Below are 14,035 nucleotides of genomic sequence, written 5' to 3'. Positions count from 1 at the left end.
ATGCAGAGACCTTTATTGAAGGAATAAACCAGGGAAAAGTCAAGAGGGTGAGGTCGAAGGGAGCCAGTCTGAAGTGCAGGTAGAGCGACCATCATCAGACCTCCCTTTGAATGGAGGAGATTCTGCCAGAGCTCTGAGATCTTCCTGCCCTGCAGTGTGATCAGCTGACCACAGGTGGCCAGTGGCCTTTGCCTTGTGAGAAGGTGTTTGCGGTGGAGAGTAGCGTCCATAGCAGAAGGGTCGATGTAGAGAAGGAAGTGGGAGAAGAGGAGGAAGTACATAGGCCGTGTTTCCAGGCAGCCCCGCGTGCTGTTTCCCTGCTTCTTTGTGTGGTGTCTTGAGAGTAGGAGCTGTGGATGCCGAGCCTGTGTGTCAGCACCGACATGGAGGTGCATCCTCAAAGCATGCCGTGGCTTCCAGAGCTGGTGTCAGAGGTGGTGGGGAGGGCTCTTAGCAGGGGTAGCAGCCTCTTGTGCCGCTGAAGCAGCCCAGGCCTCCCAAGCCGTAGCCGAAGCCTCCGGAGGAGATGGGCACTCCCTGGGCGCTGAGGACGTTGCCCACAGCAGCCGAGGAGGAGGATCCGACGGCGGTGCTCTGGGGGAAGGAGGTGAGGATGGGTCCTGGCAGGGTGACCACGACGGTGGAAGGCTGGATGACGACACGGGAGTCCTCGCACTGGGTGACACAGGGCTCGTTGCAGCTGTTAGCCAGCGGGGTGGGTCCGCAGGGGCGGCAGAGATCGTAGCAGGCCATGTGTGTGGTGTGGAGTGTCCCTGGAAGAGAGGGTGTTGAGCAAGTGGAGGGGCGTGGGGGTGCGAGGGATGTTGGTGCAGGAGGGCGAGGGAGCGGGGAAGCCTGTTGTGGGTGTGTGGGGAAGGTGGCGGTGGGGAGGCGTCACGGGTGCTGAGGCTGGGGGCAGAGCGTGCTGGGAGAGACGGGTCAGGTGGGTGAGGAGAAGGAGGGGAAGGGGTTTCAGGCTGACCTTGTTGAGCGCGGAGCAGAAGGCGACACGAGAAGTGTGTGAGGGAGAGAGGCGCTGGGCCGGCTTTTATGCTGGTCCCCAAGGGGTGGGACAGCCTTTGTGCATGACGGCATTTTGCAACAAGCAGTTTTTTCAAGCCACAGCCTGGCGAGTAATGAGGTGGGGTGTGTTTTCCTTGCCACAACGCTGCTTTTTCATGTCCTCCTCTTGAGGACGTGTCCATCTGACCCTGGCGGCAGCTTTTAAGGGAGAGTAGGTATTTGGGAGGATTTGCATGGCAGGTGCGTGTCAGGGCATTCCTCAGACGTGGCCAAAGCGTAGGAGATGTGGGTTGTCATCAGTGAGGTCATCGCGTGGCACTTGTGTGGTGTGGTTTGTGGGTGCGTTGTGAAGAGGGGACCCCATTTCCTCGCAGCCTGTCAGGCTGGTCTGGGCTTTGGACGGGTAGTGGGCGTGAGGGTCTGCCCCTTCCATCAGGGCTCGGCGTCCCTCTTCCTTTTGAAGTTGTTGCTGTCTGTGCTGGATTGACGTCACGAGGATTTGGTAGCCGTGGGGCTGTAGGAATTTATTCTGTGAGAAGATGGTAGCAGCTTCCCCCATGTCCAATAGAGCCAAATCCAGCCTGATGAAGTTCAGCAAGGCCAGGGGAATGTGCTGAATATGGGTCAGAGCAATCCCAGACATGGATACAGGCTGGCTGTAGAGTGGATTTCTAAGCGTGCCTTTAGGCCTGGCCTTTCCCGTTGGGTGTGCTCTGTGGTTGTTTCGGTGCCCTTCATGCCTAGAAGGCTGTGGCTGGCAGAAAGGAGGCTGCGTGTTTGGTGATGTGCCCCCTGGGTCCATCCCTGTGGGTGGCAGTGCCATGAGGCCGAGGAGGGCTGTTTGCGAGAGCAGGCCGTTGTCCTGGCAGCCCTGGTTGAGAGCTCGCAAGCCCTGTGCTGTCGGGAGGCCTGTCCTGCTCCCCAGAGGCTTGTGTTGGTGCCTCTGTAGTGCTGGCCTTAGCTGGGGCCTGTGGTGTGACACGTCCAAAGAAGAGCAACGAAGCTGGTGAAGGCCGTAGAGAGCAAGAGCTCTGATGCACAGCTGAGTGAAGTGGGGGTCTTCAGTCTGGAGAAAAGGAGGCTGAGGGGAGACCTTATCGCTGTGTACAACTACCTGAAAGCAGGTTGTAAGGAGGTGGGTGTCAGTCTCTTCTCCCTAGTAACAAGTGATGGGACAAGAGGAAAGAGCCTCAAGCCGCAACAGGGGACCTTTGGATTGGATATTCGGAACAATTTTATCCCCACAGTGTTATGAAGCATGGGAACAGGTTGTCTGTGGAAGTGGTTTGAGTCAGCCTCCCGGGAGGTATTTCAGAGCTGTTTAGATGTGGCGCTCAGGGACGTGGTTTAGTGTTGGACTGGGCAGGGTTAGGTTAATGGTTGGACTCGATCTTGTTAAGGGTTTTTTCCAACCTAAATGACTCTCTGATTGTATATGGGGCACCCCGCAAGGGCAAGTGAGTTTCTGGAGATCCCGTGAGTGTGGGGAGAGGCAGAGGGGGAGTGGGAGCAGCAGGCAGGGGAGGTGTTGAGGCAGGGCATTTGGGGTCTTTACTTGGGGGCAGTGCTGAGGGGTGAGGCCATTTCTCTGTGCAGTGTCTGATGGGACGTAAGAGAATTGGGAGGTTTCCGAGGGCAGTTGGAGGCAAGCAAGCGGCATGTGGCTGCAGAGGCGAGGCCCTGGTGGTGGTGGATGCGTGCCGAAGGGTTGAGGAACGGTCAGGCCTGTCCCAGTGAAGCCGAATGAGTGTTAGCAATCTGTGTGTCAGGTGAGCAGCGCTTGTTGCTGAGGCAGAGGAATTGAGGTAGGAAAGAGTGCTGTGTGAGTGGGTGTACGGAAGTCCGCGGGGGCTGATGGGTTGTACCCAGGAATGCTGAGGGTACTGGCTGATGTCCTTGGAAGGTGACTCTTGATATTCTTCAAAAGGTCATGGTCGCTGGGAGTGATTCCTCAAAACTTAAACAGAGCTCATACCCCTCGTGCCTTTAAGAGGATGAAGATTGAGGAGCTGCGAAATTAGAGTCTGGTGAGCCTGACCTCATTTCCAGGGAAGATGATGGATAAAACTGTCCCAGAAAGCTCTGCCAATCCTGGGAAGAACAAGAAGGTGATGAGGAGTGGTCAGCATGGATCTACGAAGGGTAAATCGTGCTTGACCAACATCCGTGTCTTCCCTGTTGAAGAGACTGGTTATTGGACAAGGTGAGAGCAGCGACTGTTGTTGAGCTGTGCTTGAATGAAGCCTTTGTCAGTGTCTCCTGTGATGTGCTCATAGACAAGGTGAGAAAGGCTGGGTTGTGTAAGTGGCCAGTGAGGTGGACTGCAAAGCGGCTGAGGGGCTGGGCCCAGAGGCTTGTGATCAGTGGCAGAACAAGAGGCCTTGGGCACAAGCGAGAACAGATGGATTTCCATGGGCAGAGGCGGCGAGCCTTGTTCAGTGTGAGGGTGGCCAAGGAGTGGAAGAGGTGGTGGAGTCTCCGTGCTGGGAGATACTGAAAACCCGACTGGCCGTGGTGCCGGACAACCTGTTCTTGCTGGCCCTGTCCGAGGAGAGGGGTTGAAGCACCTTTTCTCCCAAGCTCCTGCCAAACTAAATGATTTTGTTTCCTTGTAGGACTGAAGAGTCCTGCTGGGGAAGAGAAGGAGTCAAGGGTTTGCTGGCACTGGGAGACTTTGTCACAGGCATGTTCAGTGGGGTGTTGTCACGTCAAAGCCTTTGTTTGAGCAAGAGGTGGGCTTGTGTCATATTTTGGAAGCTCCCAGGTGCCAGTATGTGGAGGTGGTGTTGGCAGCATAATTTATACAAAATGTCTTGTAGTCCTTTTGCACCCACCCCGATGGCCTGTTGAGGCCTGGCTTGTGCCGGGTGAGGATGGAAGAATTTGAGAGAAGCAAGGAAGTGGAGGCGTCTCAGTCTGGGATGCAGAGACCTTTATTGAAGGAATAAACCAGGGAAAAGTCAAGAGGGTGAGGTCGAAGGGAGCCAGTCTGAAGTGCAGGTAGAGCGACCATCATCAGACCTCCCTTTGAATGGAGGAGATTCTGCCAGAGCTCTGAGATCTTCCTGCCCTGCAGTGTGATCAGCTGACCACAGGTGGCCAGTGGCCTTTGCCTTGTGAGAAGGTGTTTGCGGTGGAGAGTAGCGTCCATAGCAGAAGGGTCGATGTAGAGAAGGAAGTGGGAGAAGAGGAGGAAGTACATAGGCCGTGTTTCCAGGCAGCCCCGCGTGCTGTTTCCCTGCTTCTTTGTGTGGTGTCTTGAGAGTAGGAGCTGTGGATGCCGAGCCTGTGTGTCAGCACCGACATGGAGGTGCATCCTCAAAGCATGCCGTGGCTTCCAGAGCTGGTGTCAGAGGTGGTGGGGAGGGCTCTTAGCAGGGGTAGCAGCCTCTTGTGCCGCTGAAGCAGCCCAGGCCTCCCAAGCCGTAGCCGAAGCCTCCGGAGGAGATGGGCACTCCCTGGGCGCTGAGGACGTTGCCCACAGCAGCCGAGGAGGAGGATCCGACGGCGGTGCTCTGGGGGAAGGAGGTGAGGATGGGTCCTGGCAGGGTGACCACGACGGTGGAAGGCTGGATGACGACACGGGAGTCCTCGCACTGGGTGACACAGGGCTCGTTGCAGCTGTTAGCCAGCGGGGTGGGTCCGCAGGGGCGGCAGAGATCGTAGCAGGCCATGTGTGTGGTGTGGAGTGTCCCTGGAAGAGAGGGTGTTGAGCAAGTGGAGGGGCGTGGGGGTGCGAGGGATGTTGGTGCAGGAGGGCGAGGGAGCGGGGAAGCCTGTTGTGGGTGTGTGGGGAAGGTGGCGGTGGGGAGGCGTCACGGGTGCTGAGGCTGGGGGCAGAGCGTGCTGGGAGAGACGGGTCAGGTGGGTGAGGAGAAGGAGGGGAAGGGGTTTCAGGCTGACCTTGTTGAGCGCGGAGCAGAAGGCGACACGAGAAGTGTGTGAGGGAGAGAGGCGCTGGGCCGGCTTTTATGCTGGTCCCCAAGGGGTGGGACAGCCTTTGTGCATGACGGCATTTTGCAACAAGCAGTTTTTTCAAGCCACAGCCTGGCGAGTAATGAGGTGGGGTGTGTTTTCCTTGCCACAACGCTGCTTTTTCATGTCCTCCTCTTGAGGACGTGTCCATCTGACCCTGGCGGCAGCTTTTAAGGGAGAGTAGGTATTTGGGAGGATTTGCATGGCAGGTGCGTGTCAGGGCATTCCTCAGACGTGGCCAAAGCGTAGGAGATGTGGGTTGTCATCAGTGAGGTCATCGCGTGGCACTTGTGTGGTGTGGTTTGTGGGTGCGTTGTGAAGAGGGGACCCCATTTCCTCGCAGCCTGTCAGGCTGGTCTGGGCTTTGGACGGGTAGTGGGCGTGAGGGTCTGCCCCTTCCATCAGGGCTCGGCGTCCCTCTTCCTTTTGAAGTTGTTGCTGTCTGTGCTGGATTTACGTCACGAGGATTTGGTAGCCGTGGGGCTGTAGGAATTTATTCTGTGAGAAGATGGTAGCAGCTTCCCCCATGTCCAATAGAGCCAAATCCAGCCTGATGAAGTTCAGCAAGGCCAGGGGAATGTGCTGAATATGGGTCAGAGCAATCCCAGACATGGATACAGGCTGGCTGTAGAGTGGATTTCTAAGCGTGCCTTTAGGCCTGGCCTTTCCCGTTGGGTGTGCTCTGTGGTTGTTTCGGTGCCCTTCATGCCTAGAAGGCTGTGGCTGGCAGAAAGGAGGCTGCGTGTTTGGTGATGTGCCCCCTGGGTCCATCCCTGTGGGTGGCAGTGCCATGAGGCCGAGGAGGGCTGTTTGCGAGAGCAGGCCGTTGTCCTGGCAGCCCTGGTTGAGAGCTCGCAAGCCCTGTGCTGTCGGGAGGCCTGTCCTGCTCCCCAGAGGCTTGTGTTGGTGCCTCTGTAGTGCTGGCCTTAGCTGGGGCCTGTGGTGTGACACGTCCAAAGAAGAGCAACGAAGCTGGTGAAGGCCGTAGAGAGCAAGAGCTCTGATGCACAGCTGAGTGAAGTGGGGGTCTTCAGTCTGGAGAAAAGGAGGCTGAGGGGAGACCTTATCGCTGTGTACAACTACCTGAAAGCAGGTTGTAAGGAGGTGGGTGTCAGTCTCTTCTCCCTAGTAACAAGTGATGGGACAAGAGGAAAGAGCCTCAAGCCGCAACAGGGGACCTTTGGATTGGATATTCGGAACAATTTTATCCCCACAGTGTTATGAAGCATGGGAACAGGTTGTCTGTGGAAGTGGTTTGAGTCAGCCTCCCGGGAGGTATTTCAGAGCTGTTTAGATGTGGCGCTCAGGGACGTGGTTTAGTGTTGGACTGGGCAGGGTTAGGTTAATGGTTGGACTCGATCTTGTTAAGGGTTTTTTCCAACCTAAATGACTCTCTGATTGTATATGGGGCACCCCGCAAGGGCAAGTGAGTTTCTGGAGATCCCGTGAGTGTGGGGAGAGGCAGAGGGGGAGTGGGAGCAGCAGGCAGGGGAGGTGTTGAGGCAGGGCATTTGGGGTCTTTACTTGGGGGCAGTGCTGAGGGGTGAGGCCATTTCTCTGTGCAGTGTCTGATGGGACGTAAGAGAATTGGGAGGTTTCCGAGGGCAGTTGGAGGCAAGCAAGCGGCATGTGGCTGCAGAGGCGAGGCCCTGGTGGTGGTGGATGCGTGCCGAAGGGTTGAGGAACGGTCAGGCCTGTCCCAGTGAAGCCGAATGAGTGTTAGCAATCTGTGTGTCAGGTGAGCAGCGCTTGTTGCTGAGGCAGAGGAATTGAGGTAGGAAAGAGTGCTGTGTGAGTGGGTGTACGGAAGTCCGCGGGGGCTGATGGGTTGTACCCAGGAATGCTGAGGGTACTGGCTGATGTCCTTGGAAGGTGACTCTTGATATTCTTCAAAAGGTCATGGTCGCTGGGAGTGATTCCTCAAAACTTAAACAGAGCTCATACCCCTCGTGCCTTTAAGAGGATGAAGATTGAGGAGCTGCGAAATTAGAGTCTGGTGAGCCTGACCTCATTTCCAGGGAAGATGATGGATAAAACTGTCCCAGAAAGCTCTGCCAATCCTGGGAAGAACAAGAAGGTGATGAGGAGTGGTCAGCATGGATCTACGAAGGGTAAATCGTGCTTGACCAACATCCGTGTCTTCCCTGTTGAAGAGACTGGTTATTGGACAAGGTGAGAGCAGCGACTGTTGTTGAGCTGTGCTTGAATGAAGCCTTTGTCAGTGTCTCCTGTGATGTGCTCATAGACAAGGTGAGAAAGGCTGGGTTGTGTAAGTGGCCAGTGAGGTGGACTGCAAAGCGGCTGAGGGGCTGGGCCCAGAGGCTTGTGATCAGTGGCAGAACAAGAGGCCTTGGGCACAAGCGAGAACAGATGGATTTCCATGGGCAGAGGCGGCGAGCCTTGTTCAGTGTGAGGGTGGCCAAGGAGTGGAAGAGGTGGTGGAGTCTCCGTGCTGGGAGATACTGAAAACCCGACTGGCCGTGGTGCCGGACAACCTGTTCTTGCTGGCCCTGTCCGAGGAGAGGGGTTGAAGCACCTTTTCTCCCAAGCTCCTGCCAAACTAAATGATTTTGTTTCCTTGTAGGACTGAAGAGTCCTGCTGGGGAAGAGAAGGAGTCAAGGGTTTGCTGGCACTGGGAGACTTTGTCACAGGCATGTTCAGTGGGGTGTTGTCACGTCAAAGCCTTTGTTTGAGCAAGAGGTGGGCTTGTGTCATATTTTGGAAGCTCCCAGGTGCCAGTATGTGGAGGTGGTGTTGGCAGCATAATTTATACAAAATGTCTTGTAGTCCTTTTGCACCCACCCCGATGGCCTGTTGAGGCCTGGCTTGTGCCGGGTGAGGATGGAAGAATTTGAGAGAAGCAAGGAAGTGGAGGCGTCTCAGTCTGGGATGCAGAGACCTTTATTGAAGGAATAAACCAGGGAAAAGTCAAGAGGGTGAGGTCGAAGGGAGCCAGTCTGAAGTGCAGGTAGAGCGACCATCATCAGACCTCCCTTTGAATGGAGGAGATTCTGCCAGAGCTCTGAGATCTTCCTGCCCTGCAGTGTGATCAGCTGACCACAGGTGGCCAGTGGCCTTTGCCTTGTGAGAAGGTGTTTGCGGTGGAGAGTAGCGTCCATAGCAGAAGGGTCGATGTAGAGAAGGAAGTGGGAGAAGAGGAGGAAGTACATAGGCCGTGTTTCCAGGCAGCCCCGCGTGCTGTTTCCCTGCTTCTTTGTGTGGTGTCTTGAGAGTAGGAGCTGTGGATGCCGAGCCTGTGTGTCAGCACCGACATGGAGGTGCATCCTCAAAGCATGCCGTGGCTTCCAGAGCTGGTGTCAGAGGTGGTGGGGAGGGCTCTTAGCAGGGGTAGCAGCCTCTTGTGCCGCTGAAGCAGCCCAGGCCTCCCAAGCCGTAGCCGAAGCCTCCGGAGGAGATGGGCACTCCCTGGGCGCTGAGGACGTTGCCCACAGCAGCCGAGGAGGAGGATCCGACGGCGGTGCTCTGGGGGAAGGAGGTGAGGATGGGTCCTGGCAGGGTGACCACGACGGTGGAAGGCTGGATGACGACACGGGAGTCCTCGCACTGGGTGACACAGGGCTCGTTGCAGCTGTTAGCCAGCGGGGTGGGTCCGCAGGGGCGGCAGAGATCGTAGCAGGCCATGTGTGTGGTGTGGAGTGTCCCTGGAAGAGAGGGTGTTGAGCAAGTGGAGGGGCGTGGGGGTGCGAGGGATGTTGGTGCAGGAGGGCGAGGGAGCGGGGAAGCCTGTTGTGGGTGTGTGGGGAAGGTGGCGGTGGGGAGGCGTCACGGGTGCTGAGGCTGGGGGCAGAGCGTGCTGGGAGAGACGGGTCAGGTGGGTGAGGAGAAGGAGGGGAAGGGGTTTCAGGCTGACCTTGTTGAGCGCGGAGCAGAAGGCGACACGAGAAGTGTGTGAGGGAGAGAGGCGCTGGGCCGGCTTTTATGCTGGTCCCCAAGGGGTGGGACAGCCTTTGTGCATGACGGCATTTTGCAACAAGCAGTTTTTTCAAGCCACAGCCTGGCGAGTAATGAGGTGGGGTGTGTTTTCCTTGCCACAACGCTGCTTTTTCATGTCCTCCTCTTGAGGACGTGTCCATCTGACCCTGGCGGCAGCTTTTAAGGGAGAGTAGGTATTTGGGAGGATTTGCATGGCAGGTGCGTGTCAGGGCATTCCTCAGACGTGGCCAAAGCGTAGGAGATGTGGGTTGTCATCAGTGAGGTCATCGCGTGGCACTTGTGTGGTGTGGTTTGTGGGTGCGTTGTGAAGAGGGGACCCCATTTCCTCGCAGCCTGTCAGGCTGGTCTGGGCTTTGGACGGGTAGTGGGCGTGAGGGTCTGCCCCTTCCATCAGGGCTCGGCGTCCCTCTTCCTTTTGAAGTTGTTGCTGTCTGTGCTGGATTGACGTCACGAGGATTTGGTAGCCGTGGGGCTGTAGGAATTTATTCTGTGAGAAGATGGTAGCAGCTTCCCCCATGTCCAATAGAGCCAAATCCAGCCTGATGAAGTTCAGCAAGGCCAGGGGAATGTGCTGAATATGGGTCAGAGCAATCCCAGACATGGATACAGGCTGGCTGTAGAGTGGATTTCTAAGCGTGCCTTTAGGCCTGGCCTTTCCCGTTGGGTGTGCTCTGTGGTTGTTTCGGTGCCCTTCATGCCTAGAAGGCTGTGGCTGGCAGAAAGGAGGCTGCGTGTTTGGTGATGTGCCCCCTGGGTCCATCCCTGTGGGTGGCAGTGCCATGAGGCCGAGGAGGGCTGTTTGCGAGAGCAGGCCGTTGTCCTGGCAGCCCTGGTTGAGAGCTCGCAAGCCCTGTGCTGTCGGGAGGCCTGTCCTGCTCCCCAGAGGCTTGTGTTGGTGCCTCTGTAGTGCTGGCCTTAGCTGGGGCCTGTGGTGTGACACGTCCAAAGAAGAGCAACGAAGCTGGTGAAGGCCGTAGAGAGCAAGAGCTCTGATGCACAGCTGAGTGAAGTGGGGGTCTTCAGTCTGGAGAAAAGGAGGCTGAGGGGAGACCTTATCGCTGTGTACAACTACCTGAAAGCAGGTTGTAAGGAGGTGGGTGTCAGTCTCTTCTCCCTAGTAACAAGTGATGGGACAAGAGGAAAGAGCCTCAAGCCGCAACAGGGGACCTTTGGATTGGATATTCGGAACAATTTTATCCCCACAGTGTTATGAAGCATGGGAACAGGTTGTCTGTGGAAGTGGTTTGAGTCAGCCTCCCGGGAGGTATTTCAGAGCTGTTTAGATGTGGCGCTCAGGGACGTGGTTTAGTGTTGGACTGGGCAGGGTTAGGTTAATGGTTGGACTCGATCTTGTTAAGGGTTTTTTCCAACCTAAATGACTCTCTGATTGTATATGGGGCACCCCGCAAGGGCAAGTGAGTTTCTGGAGATCCCGTGAGTGTGGGGAGAGGCAGAGGGGGAGTGGGAGCAGCAGGCAGGGGAGGTGTTGAGGCAGGGCATTTGGGGTCTTTACTTGGGGGCAGTGCTGAGGGGTGAGGCCATTTCTCTGTGCAGTGTCTGATGGGACGTAAGAGAATTGGGAGGTTTCCGAGGGCAGTTGGAGGCAAGCAAGCGGCATGTGGCTGCAGAGGCGAGGCCCTGGTGGTGGTGGATGCGTGCCGAAGGGTTGAGGAACGGTCAGGCCTGTCCCAGTGAAGCCGAATGAGTGTTAGCAATCTGTGTGTCAGGTGAGCAGCGCTTGTTGCTGAGGCAGAGGAATTGAGGTAGGAAAGAGTGCTGTGTGAGTGGGTGTACGGAAGTCCGCGGGGGCTGATGGGTTGTACCCAGGAATGCTGAGGGTACTGGCTGATGTCCTTGGAAGGTGACTCTTGATATTCTTCAAAAGGTCATGGTCGCTGGGAGTGATTCCTCAAAACTTAAACAGAGCTCATACCCCTCGTGCCTTTAAGAGGATGAAGATTGAGGAGCTGCGAAATTAGAGTCTGGTGAGCCTGACCTCATTTCCAGGGAAGATGATGGATAAAACTGTCCCAGAAAGCTCTGCCAATCCTGGGAAGAACAAGAAGGTGATGAGGAGTGGTCAGCATGGATCTACGAAGGGTAAATCGTGCTTGACCAACATCCGTGTCTTCCCTGTTGAAGAGACTGGTTATTGGACAAGGTGAGAGCAGCGACTGTTGTTGAGCTGTGCTTGAATGAAGCCTTTGTCAGTGTCTCCTGTGATGTGCTCATAGACAAGGTGAGAAAGGCTGGGTTGTGTAAGTGGCCAGTGAGGTGGACTGCAAAGCGGCTGAGGGGCTGGGCCCAGAGGCTTGTGATCAGTGGCAGAACAAGAGGCCTTGGGCACAAGCGAGAACAGATGGATTTCCATGGGCAGAGGCGGCGAGCCTTGTTCAGTGTGAGGGTGGCCAAGGAGTGGAAGAGGTGGTGGAGTCTCCGTGCTGGGAGATACTGAAAACCCGACTGGCCGTGGTGCCGGACAACCTGTTCTTGCTGGCCCTGTCCGAGGAGAGGGGTTGAAGCACCTTTTCTCCCAAGCTCCTGCCAAACTAAATGATTTTGTTTCCTTGTAGGACTGAAGAGTCCTGCTGGGGAAGAGAAGGAGTCAAGGGTTTGCTGGCACTGGGAGACTTTGTCACAGGCATGTTCAGTGGGGTGTTGTCACGTCAAAGCCTTTGTTTGAGCAAGAGGTGGGCTTGTGTCATATTTTGGAAGCTCCCAGGTGCCAGTATGTGGAGGTGGTGTTGGCAGCATAATTTATACAAAATGTCTTGTAGTCCTTTTGCACCCACCCCGATGGCCTGTTGAGGCCTGGCTTGTGCCGGGTGAGGATGGAAGAATTTGAGAGAAGCAAGGAAGTGGAGGCGTCTCAGTCTGGGATGCAGAGACCTTTATTGAAGGAATAAACCAGGGAAAAGTCAAGAGGGTGAGGTCGAAGGGAGCCAGTCTGAAGTGCAGGTAGAGCGACCATCATCAGACCTCCCTTTGAATGGAGGAGATTCTGCCAGAGCTCTGAGATCTTCCTGCCCTGCAGTGTGATCAGCTGACCACAGGTGGCCAGTGGCCTTTGCCTTGTGAGAAGGTGTTTGCGGTGGAGAGTAGCGTCCATAGCAGAAGGGTCGATGTAGAGAAGGAAGTGGGAGAAGAGGAGGAAGTACATAGGCCGTGTTTCCAGGCAGCCCCGCGTGCTGTTTCCCTGCTTCTTTGTGTGGTGTCTTGAGAGTAGGAGCTGTGGATGCCGAGCCTGTGTGTCAGCACCGACATGGAGGTGCATCCTCAAAGCATGCCGTGGCTTCCAGAGCTGGTGTCAGAGGTGGTGGGGAGGGCTCTTAGCAGGGGTAGCAGCCTCTTGTGCCGCTGAAGCAGCCCAGGCCTCCCAAGCCGTAGCCGAAGCCTCCGGAGGAGATGGGCACTCCCTGGGCGCTGAGGACGTTGCCCACAGCAGCCGAGGAGGAGGATCCGACGGCGGTGCTCTGGGGGAAGGAGGTGAGGATGGGTCCTGGCAGGGTGACCACGACGGTGGAAGGCTGGATGACGACACGGGAGTCCTCGCACTGGGTGACACAGGGCTCGTTGCAGCTGTTAGCCAGCGGGGTGGGTCCGCAGGGGCGGCAGAGATCGTAGCAGGCCATGTGTGTGGTGTGGAGTGTCCCTGGAAGAGAGGGTGTTGAGCAAGTGGAGGGGCGTGGGGGTGCGAGGGATGTTGGTGCAGGAGGGCGAGGGAGCGGGGAAGCCTGTTGTGGGTGTGTGGGGAAGGTGGCGGTGGGGAGGCGTCACGGGTGCTGAGGCTGGGGGCAGAGCGTGCTGGGAGAGACGGGTCAGGTGGGTGAGGAGAAGGAGGGGAAGGGGTTTCAGGCTGACCTTGTTGAGCGCGGAGCAGAAGGCGACACGAGAAGTGTGTGAGGGAGAGAGGCGCTGGGCCGGCTTTTATGCTGGTCCCCAAGGGGTGGGACAGCCTTTGTGCATGACGGCATTTTGCAACAAGCAGTTTTTTCAAGCCACAGCCTGGCGAGTAATGAGGTGGGGTGTGTTTTCCTTGCCACAACGCTGCTTTTTCATGTCCTCCTCTTGAGGACGTGTCCATCTGACCCTGGCGGCAGCTTTTAAGGGAGAGTAGGTATTTGGGAGGATTTGCATGGCAGGTGCGTGTCAGGGCATTCCTCAGACGTGGCCAAAGCGTAGGAGATGTGGGTTGTCATCAGTGAGGTCATCGCGTGGCACTTGTGTGGTGTGGTTTGTGGGTGCGTTGTGAAGAGGGGACCCCATTTCCTCGCAGCCTGTCAGGCTGGTCTGGGCTTTGGACGGGTAGTGGGCGTGAGGGTCTGCCCCTTCCATCAGGGCTCGGCGTCCCTCTTCCTTTTGAAGTTGTTGCTGTCTGTGCTGGATTTACGTCACGAGGATTTGGTAGCCATGGGGCTGTAGGAATTTATTCTGTGAGAAGATGGTAGCAGCTTCCCCCATGTCCAATAGAGCCAAATCCAGCCTGATGAAGTTCAGCAAGGCCAGGGGAATGTGCTGAATATGGGTCAGAGCAATCCCAGACATGGATACAGGCTGGCTGTAGAGTGGATTTCTAAGCGTGCCTTTAGGCCTGGCCTTTCCCGTTGGGTGTGCTCTGTGGTTGTTTCGGTGCCCTTCATGCCTAGAAGGCTGTGGCTGGCAGAAAGGAGGCTGCGTGTTTGGTGATGTGCCCCCTGGGTCCATCCCTGTGGGTGGCAGTGCCATGAGGCCGAGGAGGGCTGTTTGCGAGAGCAGGCCGTTGTCCTGGCAGCCCTGGTTGAGAGCTCGCAAGCCCTGTGCTGTCGGGAGGCCTGTCCTGCTCCCCAGAGGCTTGTGTTGGTGCCTCTGTAGTGCTGGCCTTAGCTGGGGCCTGTGGTGTGACACGTCCAAAGAAGAGCAACGAAGCTGGTGAAGGCCGTAGAGAGCAAGAGCTCTGATGCACAGCTGAGTGAAGTGGGGGTCTTCAGTCTGGAGAAAAGGAGGCTGAGGGGAGACCTTATCGCTGTGTACAACTACCTGAAAGCAGGTTGTAAGGAGGTGGGTGTCAGTCTCTTCTCCCTAGTAACAAGTGATGGGACAAGA

Source organism: Strix uralensis, chromosome 1 (genome assembly GCF_047716275.1).
Source record: "Strix uralensis isolate ZFMK-TIS-50842 chromosome 1, bStrUra1, whole genome shotgun sequence".
NCBI lineage: Eukaryota > Metazoa > Chordata > Aves > Strigiformes > Strigidae > Strix > Strix uralensis.
The sequence above is the reverse complement of the archived record's forward strand: the minus strand, read 5'-3'. Positions refer to the sequence as shown.